The sequence below is a fragment of the Hibiscus syriacus genome, unplaced genomic scaffold (genome assembly GCF_006381635.1).
Source record: "Hibiscus syriacus cultivar Baekdansim isolate YM2019G1 unplaced genomic scaffold, ASM638163v2 tig00021529_pilon, whole genome shotgun sequence".
Classification (NCBI taxonomy): domain Eukaryota; kingdom Viridiplantae; phylum Streptophyta; class Magnoliopsida; order Malvales; family Malvaceae; genus Hibiscus; species Hibiscus syriacus.
Genome location: NW_024062512.1, coordinates 37,855 through 60,351, shown reverse-complemented (window position 1 = coordinate 60,351; position 22,497 = coordinate 37,855). Strand labels below are relative to the sequence as shown.

The following is a 22,497-nucleotide window of genomic DNA, read 5'->3' as shown; positions in this document are numbered from 1 at the left end:
AAATCAAAAGGTTTATTCAAAAGGTTTGGGCTATGTACTGAACTGAAGTACATATCAAACAGTTTAATGGAACATATCTGAGGATTATATGTGACTATCACTGTGCTCCTGGAATTGAAGGAGCCTTAAAAACTAATAACCTAATGCCATTTTGTAACCACATTTGCTAAGGTCGATGAGGCTTGTTCGAGGCTAAAATCACACAACAACAATTCCCATGGCAAGATGACCGCCGGCCGGAGGGAGCACCGTCTCCGTCGTCACTATAAAACGAAGAACACACAGGCATTAAAGCAAGGAACAGGATTGTTTCATGGTTTCATTTTCTTAACTGAGTTCACCTATTGACCTTTGAGTGCTCACCTTCCGCAGAGTGCTGGTGGAAGCTAGAGCTGCAAGTTGATCCTTTCGGCCCATTTAAAGATATCGGAATAACATGATCTCCGCCCAGTTCTTGCCCGTGGCCCCTGCTGCTATTCGTAAACATCCTCGATCAATGCGAAATTCCCCATTATGTCCACGTGAGTGCCACTTTGGGTGCCTCGGCCTTCGAGAAGATTAGCCGGAGGGCATGATTGTATTCCCGTATGTAAGTACGGATGCCTGAAGGGTTGAATCTAGTTTCGCCTCGCCAACCTTTCGCACACATGAATCCAGCACTTAAAACAGGAACTGTTTCATCTCCATCAGCAGAGAAAACACCACCTTTTAGACATGAATCTTCCTGTCACCCTCGGCTGAGGTGTCTATCTGAAACGGAATAGAGCAATCGGTGCCACTATTTAATTTGTAGACGTAAGCTCTTTTCCGTAGGGATTCCAACTCCGTACATTGAGTAGATCTCCATGTCTGGAGCATTTGGTAACCTGGAAATTTATATTGCACTTGTCAAGTAAACTGGAGAAATGAGGAATGAGGAAACTCAAAGGCAAAAATTGGTCGAAAATAGACAATTCACTAACAACAATAGCTCACAAATGTTAACCGCAAGTCTAGTAATCCTAAGAATAAGCTAAGCTATGGCATTGGCTAAGAAGCAACTCAACAATTAAAGATACTATATCATGATTGAATCATTTCATTCAATATAAGGGTTCTCTAAAGACACCTTCATGGTTAACTACAATTACTGCACCGGAAAAAAAAACTAGAATAACCCAGAAGTCGAAAAACCTCACTTTATTTCTAAGGGGTTGACCAATATTTGTATGTTGATATTCGGGTCATCCAAATTATCTGCTATCCCATACGAAAAATGAGCGCCTCCCCGTGCCATCAACTTGGGGGCAACAAAATAAAGCAGATCTAATATTGATCCAGCTGTGTAAACCTTGTTATCAGCAACTGATTTAATATGGTGATTCCCTATTTCATGATACTCGATCCATATATCACAGTTGGTTGTTTAAGTTGGGCAGCTTAACACTCTTCACAGCATCCTGCTGATCAACAATAATCATGAACTTCAGGCTACAAACTACAAACCAAATATCTCCTAGCATGCAAAAGCAGAAAGCACAATGTATAATGACCATCATCTCCGAATTGCACTTTAATGAATAAAATTTTCCAGAAGGGCATGCTTGCATTTGACATAGAAGGAGGGTGTTGAAACTAGAGAGATGATCCTTATACTTGAGCAAAATAATTTGTGATAGCTAGATGGTACCTGGAAATCAACCCTCTTGATCGTGGAAGAATGCGCCTCGGCCACATCTTTCCCAATGAAATAATTCTCCCATAATTCCACTTTTCACATTATCTTCCAAATTGATATTTGCATTTTGTACATGCTATTGATGCTGTTGTTCCTCAACTCTTTTGCGCCACATTTAAAGCTTTCTCTTCAGGTGACCAATCAGTCCACCCAGATGGTGTCCCCACCTTTTGGTATCATTGACATGGTGGAATCCCATGTACGGGTCATCCGCATTAAATGCTGGAAATTTTGCAGACCGAACACATCTTTGTCCAGAAAACCTGGTGCGAAAGCCCTGTTTAACAATTAGCATTTCATCAAGCTCCCAAGACAAAGTAAACATGCACATTCTTCATATCTGAACAAAACTACCTTATGTTTACGAAGAGTGAATTGAAACATGGTGGTATGTTTTAAGATGCAACAGCACGCTAGAAAGCACGATAACACCATTATGAAAAGAAACTATTTCCAAGTTCTAGGAATATAAATCAAAACTGACTACAACAATTGCTTGCTTGAAATGACTGCTCTTAAGAAAACGACAACATAGGGTGCACATGTTGAGGGAGTAATGCAAATTGAACAATGATGCATATTTTAGTGATAGCTTAACATTGATCTAACCTTTTACTTTGTTCACTCAAGAACTAATAACAATACTATCAGAATGGAAGCCATTAGAAAAGTCAGATTTATTACTGATTTATCAAATGAAAAAACTTTATTTTTGTAAAACTGACGCCATAAAAGCAAAGCATTAGAAAAGTTAGCTCTTTATAACAGGAACATTTTTCCAAGCACATGATCCGAGTGACATGCGTGAGGGAAAACTATATCATGCAACAGAAATTCTGGGAAACCATATATGAGGCCAATTCATTGGTTTGAAATGTAGAAATATGACAACTCAAACACTACCAAGACAAGAAATACATCTTTGTTCGTTAAAAAAATAATTCAAGAGGTACCTGGCAACGGCTATATCCTGGCTTCACAGAAAATAGTCCTGAGACCGATTTTGGGACACCTAGAAGGGTCCACCGATGTTCATTACTGCCTTTATGTGCTTGGCACACCAATCTGATCCACCCCCCACCACCCATGGGCTGTTGCTTCTACCCATTTCATGAAGTGCAGAAAGTACAGGACACCCATTGAGTGCGGAATGACTACTACCTTTTTCCCACCATTTGTTGCTACCATGAGTTCTATGTTACTTTTCATTCTGCTCAAGTTTGGTCCCTGACCTGATTTATTCAAATAGACATTAAGTGATAACACATTTCAGCGAGCAATAACAATACAATTGCATACCTCAGTGTTCTGGAATGATAACCTCCATTCATAGGCAGCCATATACATTGTTTTTTCCTCGTATCCGATTTGAGCCAAATTAGCAATTAACACAGCCCAAACAAAATATCCTGCAAAATAATCAGCTGCCACAATCCAGATACTGGTCTGACCCTTATACCCGGAGGGTCCAGTCCAGTTTCATTATCGAGTGACATGTGCTGAGCCCAGCATAATGGTCTACAATGAAATTGGAAGAGCAGTGGGGAAATAAACTTTATTAAACTTCATGGATGACAAAACTTCTGCAAATAGTTAAAAGATAAGGGTAGAAAGCAATAACAGGTCTAAGTTAGAACAATTTCCGATCTTCTAATGGCATTTTCATTAAATAAAAAGAACAATGTTGAAGTTTAAAGTCAGCATAGCAACCATATTCAAACAGACGAAGCATTGATCAGAAAACTTCAGAAAGCAAACCAAGAAGGAATTGGATGTCAAGAGAATGCAGTATTACTTCAACGATCAAATAGCCAGAAACTACATAGACATCGCACATTGGAAAGACAGGTTGGCCTTCTTCAAAACTTGAAGCAACCCAACATTTATAAAGGGTAATGATATCATAAAACAGGGAAACTCCTGAGTTGGCTCTAAACAACAAAGTTCAATAAGACCTATGGAGAGTTTTAAGTAGTATTTTTCTTCGCAGAGTATAAGATTCGCCATACCAACACATGTTTTTTTATAACTATCTATTGAGATGCTCTAGCTAGAAAACACCAAATGCAAAGAAGTGTATTCTAATCCACACAGCACGACAGTGATCAAGTTGCAGAAAAGAGTAACCAGAGATGCATTTCCAATGCCCCATAATCAAACATAAACAAAAGGAAAAGCATTTGCAACAATTAGAAGGCTCAACTATAGAAATCAATTAAGCAATATTTTCTTGTGCAAATCAGTAAGCTTTAAGGAACTTTCTCTAATAACTTTCAACCTAAATCAAGATCAGAAAAGAACACTGGTGGCCTTCCCAAGGCCAATGATACCTTTATGCAAACCCAGAAAGGGAAAACAAAAGGAAAAAAGAAAGGGACAAAAGTTAATGGTACCTTTTATACAATTCCCCAAAGGTTCACCCCAAAGACGTTTCCTAAACAAGCTTTCAGCACACTGGTGTCCTTCCCATAGCTCGAGCCTACCGGTCACAATCCCAGGGACGAACACCACGGGATGATTCACCGTCAAGCCCTCTTTCCTCAACTTAACACCGTGGGTCGGTCAACGGCCCGATTATCGCCTCCGTCACGTATTGAGGATCGAAGCGGGCATTGTGTTGTACAACAATAACAAGAGCCACCACATCGAACACACAAACCAATGAACCAACAACTGTCCCAATACGACCATTTCTGAGAAGTATTCCTTCTTTCCTGGGACTCGAGAACAATCCCTTCTTCTCGTCCTCGTCTTCGATTCTGGATCTTACAAAGTTCGGGGACTTTGACGAATCCATTCCCTTCTCCGCCGCCGCAAAGACGACATCGTATTTAAAATTCCAAAGAGAGAAAATACTACTATTATCAATAATGCTCTATCGTTTGGCTAATAAGATCCTGATTCGGAAACCCCCTCCTTAAAAATAATCTTTTTTTATTTATCCTCCCAAGTTGACACCGGCGATGCTAAAGATAAAAACACAGCCGCCGGCGAAATTACAAGTAGAAGCATATGATTGGATATTGTTTATAAGCTTTGAGTAAACTCTTTTTTCTAATATTCCAAGATTCCTCCAACCGCGGATCCCACTCTTAATTTTCTTTTTTATGCCAGCAGTATCGGAAGCCGCTTGATTGTCGTTTGACCCCACGGTTGTCAGACAATGGGATGGCGGTGTGAAGGTGGCGACAGAAATCGGTGGATTTCAACGGTGATTGTTAGTGGCAATTTTATAAATTCGCAACGCAAATAGTTAAATCGCAACGATAATATGTAAATCGTAACGCGAATATGTAAATCGCACGCGAAAATCAAATTCGCAACGTGAACAGGTAAATCGCAACGATAATATGTAAATCGCAACGCGAATTTATGTTTCATAACACAAGTTTCCTTTTCGCAACAAGATTTTCTAAATCGCAACATGAATTTTGATTTCTCAACTCGATTTTCAAATTCGCAACACAAATTTTAATTTCGCAACAGCTTTTATTTTCGCAACACAAATGTTTTGGGTATATAAACTACAGGAGCAGCAACTCATAACCTAAATCTCTAAATCGCAACTCATTCCATCTCCATCTATCACTCTCTCCGGCGACATCCATTCCAATATCCAACGACATCTTTCCCCATCTCTATTTTTTTTTACATAATTTTATTTCTATATAATTTTTCAATGATTTCTCTCCCAAATTATCAACTATCAACTTAATAAATGTATGTTTTTCTCGTGTTAGTGATGATATCTAGTTTATAGCTCGTTTGTTTAGTAAATTAATTTACAATTTGTAGAATGAAATCACCTAATGTTGATTATGTTTGGATAAATTTGTATTTTGGAGGTCATGGGAGAATGTTCATGGTGTTTTACAATATGCCTTTACCCATGAATCTTCAACTAAAACGTCATTAAAAAGTTAACTTATGAAACTCTTATGTTATGTGTTGCAAAGAAATTGAATTTAGTGTTTAAGTAGATTTAGGCTATCTTATCAGAGAAAATGTAAAGTTTATTTGTTAACCGACAATGAAGATGTTGAAAGATTCATTGCTTACATTAGTGTTTCGCAAGATGATGTTACATTGTATGTTGTTGAACCTAGAAGTAGTGAAGTTGGGTCACTAGCGGGTAGTAATCAACTAAGTGCTTCAACCCCACTTTATGGTGCTCACAATGTACAACGTTGTTATCAACCTCAAATTAATGGTTCCACCACAATTTCATCACCAAGAAATTTTGTTCACCCACTTTCCAATACCATACACAATATCAAACACAATCTCAAAACCCAACTTTTTAGCACCAAATTCTGGTTTTCGTATTGACCAGTTAGACGATGATGAGCCAACAGAAAAATTGTGAGTACTAGTCAGTATTCGAAATTTGATCTTGGTCAACCCCCGGACTTGATCTTGGTCAATACTCAGATTTGATGATGTTCAGAAGAAGAAACAAACCCTGCGTGTAATGATTTTGATATGGTCAATACCTGAATTTTGATGATGAAACAGCCGTTGCCTCTGAAGATGTTGTTTATGATAATGAGGAGGAAGTTACGACTGTGAATGAACATGTTGAACATCCATTCTGTAATTAATATAACCATGAAGAATAAGAAGTCCCCAGAGAAAAGAAAAAGAAGAAAATGCCACGGGAGTATAACTGGAATATGTCAGAATTACTTAAGACCGGAAGATAGTTGGTAAAGATAGCAGTTGATTGTTACACAAAAGTTATTCATATCAAGAAAGATAATTATTTTGACACAAATGAAGACTTGAAGATAGCTTTGTATACGAAATGTGGAAGATGACTATCAACTAAAAGTTAACAAATCAAGAAAATATCGTTTCGAAACAAAGTGTATCACTGACAAAACTGTACGTGGCGTATGATTGCAAAGAGGATAAAGATTGCGAAATGTTTCAAGTTAGGACTTTTATTGATAAACATACATGTTCAAGAACCCAAGTTTTTCCTCACCATAGACAGGCAAACAAAATGTGTTGGGTGGTTTTCTGGCTGAGTTAATGTTTTTGAATGGCATGGTATATCGGGGACATGAAATTGACTGACATGAATGTTCGGTTCAAGATTAGTATCTCATATTCTCAAGCTTGGAGAGCTAAATGTTATGCCTTGGAATTGTTGAGGGGGTCCCCAGAAGCATCGTTTGCCCAACTGCCGGCTTATTGTCAAAATTTAAGCTAAAAATCCTGGGTCGGTAACTCATATCAAACAGATAGAGATGGACGCTTTGAGTTGCTGTTTATCACCATTGGTACTGCGGTTAGTAAATCAATATAATTTTGTTGACTCATTTTTGTTAGTTACATGCATTTCACATTTAAATGATTATATTTCTTGTGTAGACTATTGTGTAGATTCGTTCATTTATTACTTGTATACCCAGTTATTATAGTTGATGGAGAACATTTGAAAGATCGATACCTTGGAGTAAACTTATTAGTAGTAGCCATGGATGCTAACAATGGGATACTGCCAATAGCTTACGGGTTGGCAAATTCGAAACCTCTGATTCATGGACATGGTTTATGGGGCATTTGAGGGATTGTATATATTCTATTAGTAATCTGACAATCATATCCGACAGGGCAAACTTAATTGACAACGCTGTTAGAAGGTGTTTCCCATATGCTTTTCATGGACTTTGTGGTGTTCATTTGTACAGAAATATAAAATCAAGGTTTGTTGGTATAAAATCATAATGGACATACTGGAAGACTGTAAAAGCTTATCGGGAAGTGATTTTAATAAGCATATAAATTGTTTAAGACGTGTTTTGCCTCAATGTGCTCAAACACTAGAAGATGTCGGTTTGAAAGATGGTCAAGAGTACATCAACTTGGAGCAAGGTATGGTTTCATGACGTCTAATAGTGCATATCAATCAACGCTCTAAGTCGTCATTCCCAAAAATTACCCATTACTATGTAATGGAGTTTTTTCGAGCCTCTATTCAACAGTGGTACTACAAGAAAAGAAACCATGCATGTATTTATTTAAATTCGTAACTTATCATATTTAATTTAAATATTTTACTAAGTATTAGTTATTTAAATTTACAGGAACATTGGAACGTCGTGTTATACCATGGACGAAAAAAGATAACGAAACGTGTTGTGAAGTCAACGTCATGGATAGTTAAACCATGTTCAAACACTTTGTTTGAAGTATTGGATAATAACTTAAATGGGCTTGTCGATCTAAATGCAAAGACTTGTAGTTGTATAAATGGCAAACATCTGGTTATCCATGTGGCCATATTATAAAGTTGCTCTTCATCTAAACCAAGATGATTCAAGCGCATACGCTATGGATTGCTACACTATAGAAGTATATCGGCAAACTTATGCGGAGATTGTCTACCCTATTCCACATCCTTCTGAGTGGAACATACCAGATGATTTACAAACAGTTTTGCCACCAGTCATGGACAGCAGGCTACCTGGCCGACCAAAAAAATCACAATCGTATACCGTCTAAGGGTGAAGAGAAAAGGATATCAACATGTAGTCGGTGCAAGGAAAGTGGTCATACAAGGTTGACCTGTGGATCACCAGTGCCATCACAATCATCTTTTCCTCTAGCAAAATATGGATCCTCATCAAAATCCAAAGCTCATATGGTGCTAAGCAAAAGGAAATCAAAATCGTAATCAAAATCAAAACATCACAACCGAATTCACCTTTTGGGACTTATTAACTTAGGTGATTTTAAATGCAAACGTATTATGTGTATTTTATGTGTGAATGCATACATTTTCAGTTAGACATGCGTTAGTAACTTGAGTTTGAACATTACTATGATTTGTTCAGTTGATATCACTTATCAGATTGTTGTCTGTTATCTTTTCTAAGGTGTTTTCCTTGAATTCGCAACGCGAAAGTAAAATTCGTGAAGATGTTTAATTGATTTGTTTTTAATTTCACTCTGCATTATGTTGAAGGCAAAAAAGACCAGAAGGTACACTTTCGCAATGCGAAACTCAAATTTGCAACGCAAAAGTCAAACCGCAACGCGAAAATCAAATTCGCAACGCGAAAATCGCAACGTGAATTTGGCTTTCGCGTTGCGAATTTGACTTCGCATTTCGATTTTGATTTTCGTGTTTCGATCTTGATTTTCGCGTTGCGAAAGTGTACCTTCTGGTCTTTTTTGCCTTCAACATAATGTAGAGTGAAATTAAACAACAAATCAATTAAAAAAAAAAACAATTTTTATTTACTTATCAGATTGTTGTATGTTATCTTTTGAATGTGTTTACCTTGAATTCACAACGCGAAAATCAAATTCGTGTTGCGATTGTTGCGAAATCAAAATCGCAACGCGAAAGTCAAAATCGCGTTGACTTTCGCGTTGCGATTTTGACTTTCGTGTTGCGATTTTGACTTTCTGGTCTTTTTGCCTTCAACATAATACAGAGTGAAATTAAACAATCAATTAAACAAATCAACTTTTACAAATCAATTAACAAGCAAAAAGAATTCTTATTTCCTCATCAATTAAACAAATCAAATTTTACAAATCAATTAAACAAGCAAAAAAATGTACCCCAGACAGTTGTTATGCACAAATACATCAATTTCACGCAGCTCACTTCAGGATCAGGATTAACCTACAGAAACCAAACATTTGCTCAACAACACTTTCTACACATCTAAAACCAACAATAACAAATTATTGAATTCTAGGTACTTAACCAAACATTTTCAAACCAGCAAAGAGTATATATGTTAACAACACTTGCTCAAACTTACCATTATTTATGCACACTTTCAGCACGCGGATGTAGGTAGGCAGCATCTCGCATATATCGCTCTAGCCATAAAATGCCAAAACCACAAGCCTATTGCACCTCTATCTCTATCTGTGGGAGGTAGAAAATGTTTACTTCCTGTCGTCAAACGTTCCAAGCACATGCATACGACAGGACCACAATCCCCTCTGGCTTATTGCGTTTGTTGTGGCGCGGTCTCGTTTCTGATCATTGTAACTTTGAACTTCTTTGGCTTCTTGTTTCCAGAATTAGTCCAATAATCAATCGCCTCCAAGTTTTTAGCCAAATCAGCACTCCATCCCTTACAAATAATCTCTCTCAAATCAGACAATGGTATGTAATTCAACATGTTGTCATATACCATTGTCTTCAGGGATGGGAGCTGAAGCTCGACGAGAAGCCAATGACGACGTTCCAAAACAGGGATAAACACCTGCAATCATAAATAATAATTGAATTGCGCACATCAATAATTTATTTATGAACACCTTTAAAATATTCAAAAATAAATACTAACCTTATCGACCTCCCACCACGCAGGATAAAGTTTAGTTTTACCATTACCCAACACATTTGAAGTGTCTCTCTGATCCTTCAAGTGAGCTACGTGAAAAGACGTCGTCATAATATTCTATCGAGTATTTTTATTTTCTTCAATTTCCTTATTATCAGAAGACGTGACACCATGCATCAATATGTTGTTTTATAAAAAATACATATATTAGTGAATTTCATAATTTAAAAAAAATTAATCAAAATGCAATATAAGAAGAATATAAGACTTATCCCCCTTCGAAATAGTCATTGTCTTCAACCCCTAATAACACACCCCACCAAGACCGATCAAGAAACAAATGCATATCATCGTCGAGTTTGTATATGTCAGCGTAACACCCTTGGCTCCGCTCATGTAGATACAAATTAACTGCGGTCTTAGCCCAAAGGGTATTATCCAGAATTATGTCCGGTAGTGTTCTCATCTTCATTTCAGATGCCGGGATGGTACTGACCAGTAACTCATACGAAAGCCAACTCTCATCCATCATGTCAGGCACGTGAGGGGGTTTATCAATATGTCGACATATTACGCCATGTGAATTGGGCTCTTGAACGGTGGGAGGGACCTCTTGAACGATGATAGGGGCCTCTGAACGGTGGGAGAGGCCTCTTGAAGGATGATAGGGGCCTCTTGAACGATATGAGAGGCCTCTTGAACGATGACAGGTGAATCGGGATTCTTCTTACGGAGTATTGGCACTATTGGGGTGAACGGAGATGTAATGGCACGTGCATGACGTCTGATGTATGAACCCGTCGTGTAAGAAAAACCTGACGAAAAGCATCTACCTTATCGGGCCGCTAAAATAAAATAATACATAATCAGTAAATAAACAAATAAATAATGCCGAAAAAAGGTTATTTGCATTTTTAGTATAGTATTAAACAAATTTACCTCATTGCGTAGATTATGAACCTCATTATGCAACGATGTAACAATCTCACGTAGAGCGACTACCTCATCACGTAAAGTAGATACCTCACCATGTAAAGCACCATTGTCATCGCATAAAACCTCTACCTCACCACGTAAATATCGTACCTCATCACAGTATGCACCATTGTCGTCACGTAAAGTACCGACCTCCTCACTCAAAGCATTGACCTCATCACGTAACTCCCCTAACTCATCCCGTGGAGGTGGAGAATAGGGAGATAAATATCGTGGCATCTTTGTCGGTCGCTTATCATGAGGTGATGGTGGAGAAGAGGCTCGATGATGTGATGGAATAGGTGATGGCTCTCGTTGTGGAGGTGATGGCTCTTGTTGTGGAGGTGATGGCTCTGGGTGTCGAGCTGTAGAATCGGCTCGATCAGGTGATGGCTCTCGAAGTGGGGGGTGCTCATCATCTGTGTCATCAAAAAAATGCTTACTAGCTTGCCACTAATCAATGGCAAGCTCAGCCTCTGTGGGTGTCAGCCTCTGTAATGGATAGTTGGCCTCCTAACAATATAAAAGCTCAACAAAGTTAAACGTCTACTAGTAATAAGTTGTTTATAGATGGTAGTATTTGTGTTAACTTACATCATTCATCGTCATATATGGTAGTAACTCTTCACAATCCAACCGCCGCTTCCTCATCCAGAAAATAGCCCTAGGAATATCATTTGACTTTTTGATTGCATATGTCTACATGTTGGGAAAAGCCTCAAATATCCAAATCTACAAACAATATAATACACAAACATTAGTAATTGTTAAATAATTAATTATAATTTTGGAAACATTAAATAGAAATTCTTACCTTAAAGGCCAAAATAAAGCCTGCCAAAGTGTATTTGGAACCATGGCCACGTAAACTTTTTCGGTCCTCAAAGGCAGACGATAACTTTTTCTAGGTAGCTTTCCATAGATATGAACCCCACGAAAACACATTCTATGCATTTAGGTCCTCTACCAATAATATTAGGTCCTCATAAATAGGTTATTTGCCCTCATTGCCTAAAAAGCTGGCATGCAAAAGTAATAAAAGGCATACTCAGACAACATCAAGGTCATCCATCCGAGTAAAACCACCTCGAAGAAGTAATATTTTCAAGTCGTTGACGTGTAACTGGGCTTCGCCTTTTCCAGCTCATGAAAAACCCGATATAACCATGATGGCGAACGATATGACTAGTGTACCTACCTACTTCATCATGTCCGAAGAGTAGACCAGTGATTAAGCAAAACTTCTCCCGCCCAAAATAAGTATACGCCGATGGAAAATGAAACCATATCTCTTCATCACCACGTTGTATCCTCTCGGGTAGATCGTCAGTCATGGTCTGAAGAAACAAATGGGTCAACATAGCATGTCCACTTGGATGTTGTACTTTCAGCCATGGCCCGAAGCAAGTATCCTCAAACAATTTTCTTTGTACAGGTGTAAGTGTCTTAGCAATTGTAGTGGCTAGGCTTAATTTATTCCTTAGAGTCAATGAAGCCGAAAAAAATTCCTAACAAAAACAATAATAACATACCAAGTTAGATATACAAAAAACATACACTATAAACAGACATGATATTAAACAGTGAAAACAAAGCCAAATATGTTTCAAACTAGCACGATATTCATTATTCTATCATAGTTCACAAAATGCATTAGATAACATTCCAGAAGTAAGCACTTATATAAACATAAAAGGACAACATATAGGTTTAGTGCTGGTTCAAGGATAACATAAAGAGTAGTAGTTTATTCTTGAAACTTAAATTTGCAACACTGTGATGTTAGTATTTGTCTTTGTTTTTTGCTTGAAGTAATGCAATTCATTCAAGTTTCAATTTGCAGAAGAATAGTAGTTTCTAAAACTTAAAATTGCAACGCGAAATGAAAATCGCAATGGAAATTTCATTTTCGCAACGTTGCAATTTTCATTTTCGCGTTGCGATTTTCATTTTCATGTTGCGAATTTAAGTTTCAAAAACTATTCTTATGCAAATTGAAACTTGAATGAATTGCATTACTTCAACCAAAAGACAAAACAAAGGCAAATACTAACTTCACAGGGTTAAGACAAAACAAAGATAAAAACCGAATGAATTTACTAAGTAATCTAAGTGAAATGGTTAATCTATTATTGAAATTACCAGTAAATTTATCATCAATTTAAATATGAAAAATCTAATAATAATACAAAAATTTTAAATTAAAAAATAATTAAAAAAACTAACCCTCGATGGTTGATTTTCCATTTGTGGCCGTGAATGATTGTGAGGGTGGCTCTGAGAGATAGAGATAGAGGGGGTCGCCAAATATGTGGACAGATTTCGCCGGAGATGGGGACGGATGTCGTCGTAGAGAGTGAGAGATGGAGATGGGGTTGAGTTATGATTTAGGGTTTTAGGTTATGATTTGTGATTATACTGTTTACATTTGTGTTGCGAAATTAATATTGTGTTTCGAATTCGAAAATAATATTCGCGTTGCAATTTACATATTCGCGTTGCGATTTACATATTATCGTTGCGATTTACCTATTCGCGTTGCGAATTTGACTTTTGCATTGCGATTTTGACTTTCGCGTTGCGAATTTAACTTTCATGTTGCGATTTTGACTTTCGCGTTGCGAATTTGGAACATGTGTTGCCAAATTGGACTTCGCGTTATGATTTTGTTGGTCATTTTCACAAATCCAAAAAATATTAGTTAAAATCATATATTATAAGGCATTTTCGGTCACTGAAGTTATTTTTTCTATTTATAAAGATTGGGAACTAGAGCCACGTGTAGATAAACATGAATTAGGGATTTTGTAATAAAATATTTTTAACTTTCGATGTTGTCCCTCCTTTGACCGATTGACAAATTATTTATTAATTAAAGAATTTTATTACAGAGATTTTGATAAGATTAATACGTAATTAGGGACGGACCTAGACGGCGTAGATAGGGTGTAATCTTTTAAAATTTAAAATTATCATATATTTTAAATTTTATTTATGTATTTTTTATTAAAAAAGTATTTTCGACCTTTAAAATTTTATAAATTTAAATTCGTCTCTTTAAATAAAATAATGAGTAAGCAATGATATTTCATTGAAACTACCCTCAACATCAACAATGCACGAGTTTCATGAGAATTATTAAACTATTCCTTTGTTCGTCAATGAATTAGAATCAATAATTGTAATGAAACAAATTATTGGTCTAAATCTCTATTAGTTTCTTTATCATGAATAAATCATGGGTTTAATTCACATATTATAATTAAATTAACCTTATTTATTTGTTCTCTAAATTTTAAAATTCAATAGAATGATTTAGGGATAATATAAATTATGGGTTTAATTCATATATTATAAATTACAAAACACTCCTTTACGTATTATTTTATGTAATATAACTACAATTGTATACAATATGACACATGTATGTACACATATATGTATATGTATAAAACACTCCTTTATCCCTGATGTGCTTCTTGTTTCTCGAGTTGCATGGTGTATGTGGCTTAATGCACTTAGTTTTGTTGTGTTCTCTAACGTTGTTTTGTACTGTTTTTTTTTTCAGATTTTGTATTTTGCTTAGAAATGAATAAGGTTTATTACAAAATAAGTTTACAAACTATAGTACTTTTATAAAAGGTGTCTAAACTATTTTTTGAATGTTCTTGGTGCTCAACATTACCACTTTAGGTGTTCGACGTTTATTTCTTTTGTCAAGTGACACATGTCACAATCTAATCATTTTGAAATCCATTTTAAAAAATATTAACATATTTATAAAAAATCCTAATTTTTCTCAAATTATAAAAAAAAAACCCATATCTTTAAAATCCCTAAATCCTAATTCTAACCTATCGCCATCGACATAGTCCCTGTCATCCTCTCAGTCATGTGGTGTCCTAGTTACCACCGATTGACCATCGGAATCGTGTGGTATTGCGATTTTTATCGTAAGGTTCGTAAGGTATAAAACGTCGATTCATCGTCGATTGGTCACGATTTCATAAGGATTTTGGTTGTCGGAGGGAGGTGAGATAGGGTTGAGCTTCACCAATAGCAAAAGCCGGCAACCAGTATGGATTTAGGGGTTACAATGAAGGTTTCCAAAATTTTTGGATTATTTCAAAAATTTTGTTCTTTTTTAATATATATTTCATTTTTTAAAATTTTAAATAAAATTTTTAAATTTATCAAAATATGACACATGCCTTTTAACGGAGAAAATTAATGTCTTTGATAGTCCGGACACCCAAAATAATAATGTTTGTAATGTTATGCACTGGAATCATTCAAAAAATAATTTAAGCACATATTCATGAAAAACAATATAGTTTGGACACTTATTTTATAATTAAGTCAATGAATATTACTGATGCACCTATATATATGTATACGTTTCAACTATAATTTATATTTTGATAAATATATTTATACGTTTCAAAGAAACTGACATCAGACTAGATTAAAATCAATATTCAAATCGTAACGATGTTGATAAAATAAATTAGATTAAAAATATAATTAAATAATAAATTTGAAAAAATTAATTCAAATTAGATAAAAAAAATTATACTAATATTTGATCTATTAATTAATTAATTTAGATCGAATACCGTAAAAATAATGATAATCCTTCCAACCTATTTTGCTAAGTTCTCAATTGTCAATATTGGAACCCCTCATCCTAATAGAACAATATTGGTCATGGATGTCCTTATCATAACTAACTAGTTGACCGCCTGAGTTAATAATAGCCTGAGTTAATCCAGTTCATTGGGCTTTCAATGATTAAACTCAGCCCATCGAATTTGTCGGCCACTTTATTATTCAAATATACTATTTCTTTTATTTATGATTATAATATTCTTTTAGGTTACACTGTACATTTAATATTAAAACTATCAGTTTTAATCCGTTTTTAGGCATGTAAAACAAATCGAACATTCAGAGAAAGGTTTGTGAGCCACTAGGTGAGAAGTTCGTTTATTTATTAAACAAACAAACATGAACCAAATTTTATGTTTGTTTAATTGAATGAACGAACACAAACCAAAGGCTCGTTCGTTCATTTAAGTTCGTGAATGTTTGGTAATCAGTTCGTTTATATTCAACCTAATCTCCAGATCAATTTGAAATATTAAGACTTAATAAAATTTTAATATTAAATTCATTAATATTTTAGGTTTAAAGGTCACATTTGCCCTTGTAGTCAACCTAATTGTAACATTCTATACCTTAAAACTCTAAATTATAAATCTTAAATCAGAGTTTAAATTTAGGGTTTAGAGTTTGTAGGTCATGATTTAAGGTTTAGGAATTACAGTTTAGAGTTTTAAGTTAGGGGCATGGCATATAATGATACAATTGAGCAATTTCGAGGGTTAAATTGATGCGAAAATACTATAGAGGTGAAAGTGATAAATTAGGTCTACTATAGGACAAAAGTTACCCTTCGCCAATATTTTAAAATCAAGCTACTTTTTAAATCCAAATAAAATTACTCAAATCAATTAAAGAAAATATAAATCATAAAATTATTTGAAAAGAAAAAATATTTTCAAATATAAAACTAATTAACTTTATGTTCATTTATCATTTTAACAAACGAATATGAGCGAACATAAACAATCTAAATTTCTTAATGAATGAATACGAACAATAAATTCTCTTCGTTTTGTTGTTCATACTCCGTTTGTTCGGTTAAAGTTAAACAAATGAACATGAATACACCATTGTTCGTGTTCCTTTGGTTCATCTACAGGTCTATCCATTTAATACCTAAATTTTTATTTTTAAAAAATCATACCTAACATTTAATTTTATTTCATTTTAATTACTCACCCTTAAAAATTTAACAACAATACTCTATTACCTTTATTACAATCACTAGTACTCGAACTCATAATCTCTAATAATTACAATCATAAATTAATCCCATGATTTATTCTGTTTTTCTTGGCTGCTCTTAGATATAACGGTTATTATGAATACCAAACAATTCCCGCATCGGATCAAACAGCTTATTGGAAGAGAAAACATCGGTTGTGCCAGTAATGGCCTGCGCCAACCACAGTATCTCTCTCTCGCTCGAAGTCCCCACTGCCCGTACAATATACAGCCAGAAACTGCAACAAAACACTGTCCCATGATAACCATTCGCGAATGCACCTTCTTAAACCTTTCCTCTCTCTCCTTCGATGAGATTTGAGAGCCTCATTATTCCTTTCCTCTCCTCAACAAAAACCCTTTTGTTGTTTAAATTTGCTTTTCTCTATTTTGGGTTAGTACAGAGATTCTCTGATCGTTTTAACTTAAACGTGGCTCTGAGGAGATCCGAGTCATTACTGAGTCTCGAATATCGAGCTCTCTGAAACTAGAGACGGGAAAAAGATAATGAAATACCAAGTATAACCCTTGGTTGTTACTTGTTAGTTCTCTCTCTTAACAGCCACTGATCCTAATATTTCTGGGTGTGAATTGAATTTTTGTTTCTTTGTACGGTAAACTCGAAAACTCGTTTATTGTTGTTGATCATAATCTCTCTGACTCTCTTGTTTTACTCTGTTTTAAATGGAGAATGAAAAGTTGCTGATGAATTTATTAGTGTTTCGTTGTTTGGTTCTTAAAATTATGACAAATCACAAATGTGGTTTTGAATGTGCTTCTCTTAGTTTTTAGAGGATTTCAAAAACAACAATGCTGACGTGCGTAGCTCGTTCGAAGCAACCCGGTGATGACTCGGTGAGTCAACAAGAGGAAACAGACTCTTCTACTACTCCTAGCACTAAGCACAACCAATCCATCAAATCCCTCACTTCTCAGGTAATTTAACTCTCAATTTTACACGTCTAGATTTTCCGTTTTCGAGTTCTTTGGCCTTCGCTTGGCTTTAATGATTTTCTTCTTCTTTAGTATGTGTTTTAGTTCAAGGACATGGCGCTGAAGGCGTCTGGGTCATACAGGCACTGCAACCCCTGCACGACGCAGAGTCGGTTGAGGGACTCGGCGACACCGAGGATGTGGGGAACGGAGATGGAATCGAGGTTGAAAGGGATATCGAGTTCGAGCAGAGAAGCGACGTCGAAATCGTTGAGTGGGCGCCGAGTCGACACGGTCGTGTTCGTCGAAGAAAATGAGCCGAAAGAGTGGGTGGCTCAGGTGGAGCCCGGCGTACTTATCACCTTTCTTTCAGTTTCCCGCGGCGGCAACGATCTCAAGAGGATACGGTTCAGGTGCGCCACGCCCTTATTTATTTTCCCACTTTTCTAATTTCAATGGTTCCGATCTGTTTTCCGTGGCTTAGATTTTCAATCTTACGGTTGCAGTTATTTTAGATTTTTAATTTTTTAACTCATATTTTTCGAGTTTAAAATTCAATAAATACACGTTTATACATTTTATAAATTAATTATTCAAACTTAAAATCTTAAAAAAAATTCTCTATATGAAGTTGTCTGACATTTTAATTTGAATTTTACTATTTCATCCCTGATATGAATTGACATATAATTATAAATTTAAATTTATTTTGGATGTACATGCTTCTACATTATTTTTTTATAATTAAAAGTTTATGTTATGAGTGACTCTTCTAATATAGGGTCCGAACATACATAAGACCCAATTGAAATTTATATAGGAATTTACATATTACCCACCAATAGTGACGGTAGTAAGATTCGAACTTAATCTTATAAACTCAAATATTTTAATCTCAATCACTTGTACCAACACTCATCGATAATTCTTCTATATTATTAGAACTAGAAAAATTAAAATCATATTTTAACTATATTTAACATATTATTATCTTGTTTAACATATTATTATCTGATCTATTGATGATATATAGATATTATTGATATATCATATATAAATCTAAAATTTTAATGTGTATACATTTTGACAAAATTAACTTTCAAATGCACACTAATTCATTAGTTAGGGGTAAAACGGTAAAAATTTATATTTACTAATACTGGTGGAAGAGTCTAAATAGATAGTCAAATTTAAGATTAATAAAAGGAGCACCAAAAAAATATTATAAAAAATATAATATTTTCTGTTGAGTGTAATCTACAATATTAATTTTTTTAGTGTAATCTACAATATTAATTTTTTTCATGACATCTTGTTAAACCTACATTCTTTAACAGTCGAAAATATTATAAAAAATTAAAAAATATTTTACATTGAGTCTATTCTTTATCCTTTTCTCTCTCTCTCTCCCTCCCTTCCTTTTCATCCAGTGGGAAGGGAATGATTGTTATTTCTAAAGTTTCCGAGTCTGAGCATCAAGACTGCAGCATGGATGATATAGCTTTCATTGTCAAATCATTGTCAAATTATTGAGAATATTTAAAAAAAAGAGTACCTTGTAAACACTTTGGCTTAATAAAAAAAAATTAACCAAAACTTGTGATTGACTTCCCTGATGCATGTTACTGTTTTGCTCCATTTTGGCACATGCATATGATGCACCTCTAATGTCTGGTTTCTGGATGCTAATATCTTGAACATCAGAAGTGCTGAAACATGGTTTATTTTCTTTGACTAGTCGAGAAATGTTTGACAAATGGCAAGCTCAAAGATGGTGGGCGGAGAATTATGATAGGGTCATGGAACTTTACAATGTCCACCGCCAGGCATTCCCCACTAGCAACACCCCCTAGATCTGAAGATGAGGCAAGTTCTTAGGCTGTTTGCCTGCTTAACATCGTGTGAATGAATCTATGTTACTCGGACTCTGTTGCGAGTGTTGGATATGGTTAGATTTTTAAAAGTTACCCCGTCCGTTTATCGAACACAAATGTTGGCCATGATTGCTTCAAGAATGGCAAAGAGTCCGAGCTGCATAGGGATGAACTGATCATACCAATGCCCTGCACTATTCTATGTTGAATGTTAAATAACGCCATTCTTTTGGTTCTTTACAGAGTTCAAAAATGGAATCTGCACAAGAAAGTCCTGTAACACCCCCATTGACTAAAGATCGTTTACCCCTCCACTTACATCGTCCAACTGGGATTGGCATGGCTTATTCATCGTCAGATTCACTTGATCAGCACCAGATGCAGGCTCGACATTATTGTGACTCGGGTCTTACCTCAACCCCATAACTTTCAAGTATTAGTGGTGCCAAGACAGAGATATCATCCATGGATGCCTCTATGAGAAGTAGCTCATCAAGAGAGGCTGATCGCTCGGGAGAGATATCCATCAGCAATGACATTGATCTCGAGACTGAGTGGGTTGAACAAGATGAACCCGGGGTTTATATTACTATATCAGAGCCTTGCCAGGGGGCAAAAGGGAGCTTAGGCGAGTTAGATTCAGGTACGGTCCTATGGCATTCTTCAGTATTAGCTATATAGTTGGTTTGCCCTATAAACAACCAATATTGACCTGGACCATCATAACTGATAGTAAAAGTTAAACATCTTAGAAACCTTCATTTGTTTCGATAAGTTCAATTGCTGAGAATATGATCCGAGATCCATAAAAGTTAAACTTATAAGCACTGAAGAATCATTGGAAATCCGCCAAAAGCCATTTCTTCGGTGGATTTGATTTCATTATTACGTTGATGGGTCCAGCTCAAGTCATTGCTGTAAACAAGTATATGATTTGAACCACCAACCCTCAGAAACAGAATTATAAGCTGTAAAAACCTTCTTTTGACAGCATAATTACCGAGTCACTTATCCTGCTTTTTACCAAATCATTTTACTCCCACGATTAGACAAATCCAGCATGAACTATTCTTTGATGAAATGTGATCCCATCACCCTATATCGTGCATCCGGGAAAGATTTGGAGAGATGCATGTCAGGCTGTGGTGGGAAGAGAACTGAGCCAGGATACACGAACAGTACTTGTAATCGAGCGAACCGGAGGAGCTTAGCGGCTTGCCGGCGCTTTTCTAAATCATGGGGGTGTTCATTTTGTGTCATTCTCTTCTTCCATGCTTGTAGAATCCCTTCTAGAAAGATCTAAGCAGGTGTTTCCAAATACCGTCGCCTTTTGCTAAGAGTTTTTCCTTTTTTCCATCTCCGTAGTAGATATAAAAAACATGGTGGTGGGATTTTAAATTACTAGTTTCTTGGAAAACAAGAAATGTTCGTGGGTAAAGAATATCGAATATTATAATTATTTCTTATATATTTAACGATAAATACAATGATATACATCTCTCTGCTCCGTCAAATTACGTCTGGAAGAATATAATACTAGGGTCAAATTTAGGTCCATCAAAAATTGAACTAGACTCATAGGGATGTACTTGACCATGTTCCTATGATTTGGGCCCAAATATTTGGGGGTTCTTCTTAGACCCAAGCATCCACTTTGTGCTGAACCAAAATGGTCTAACTATGGTTATAGTCCCTTATTACACTAAAATCTTTACTTCAGCATCTTGAGTTGTTTTCGTTAAAGTAATGATGTAGTTTTTTATTATTATTTGGACACACAATTGTTTTTATGTTTAACTGATTGGTTACTTAAGTGAGTACAACCAGATATGAGACTGTTAGGGGCCACAGTCACCCCAAAAGTGGTATAATTCTTGTTTAGTCATCTACAAATTATGAAGTTTTAATTTGATGCAATCGTAAAATTACACTCTGAACCCCAAAAATATAGTATTTTAATTTTAAGGTAAAGTATAGGAATGGTCACTAAACTTTTCTAAAGATTTCATTTAGACACCCTAACTTTTAAAACTTGCAATATAGTCCCCCAACATTTAGTCCGTTTGCAATATGGTCCCCAACATTTAGTCCGTTTTCAATATGGTCCCCGAAGTAACTGTTGGGGGACCATATTGCAAACGAACTAAATGTTGGGGACTGTATTGCAAGTTTTAAAAGTTAGAGGACCTAAATGAAAACTTTAAAAAAGTTTAGTGACCATTACTATACTTTACCCTAATTTTAAATTAAGCTTAATATAAAAATAAAAATATATCTTTCATTCTAAATTAACCTTTAAACTTTTGAATATTCCACTTTTATCCTTAAATTATAAACCTCATTTATATTGGTCCTTAAACTTTTGAATTTTTTAATTTCATCTCCAAATTCATCCAAATATGTGATTAGTTTAACCTATTTTTTTAAACATATAATAACTTGGCCTAACGATTCTATTAAAGGGGATGTGATTAGAATATATCAATAGATTTGGATTAAATTAAAATGTTCATAAGTTTGGGGACCAAATTAGAATGAGGATCATTGTTTGGAGATGAAATTATAATAAATAAAAGTTTAAAGACCAATTTAGAATGAAGGTCATAGTTTGAGGACTTGTAATATAATAAATTCTATTTATTCAAGAGAATAACTATTTCTATTTATTTATTAATATACACGGTTGAATTAAAACTAAAATGATATTGATATATATATATATATATATATATATATATATATATAATTTTCTTAACAGGACTAAAACTAAATTATAAAATTTTAAACGTGA

At 35.3% G+C, this 22,497-nt stretch overlaps 2 pseudogenes; one reads left to right on the top strand and one right to left on the bottom strand.

Annotated features, from left to right (window-relative positions):
* Nucleotides 1-473: 473 nt before the first annotated feature.
* On the bottom strand, nucleotides 474-17,169 carry LOC120209989 (annotated as a pseudogene).
* A 352-nt stretch (nucleotides 17,170-17,521) lies between these two features.
* On the top strand, nucleotides 17,522-21,001 carry LOC120209984 (annotated as a pseudogene).
* Nucleotides 21,002-22,497: the final 1,496 nt, after the last annotated feature.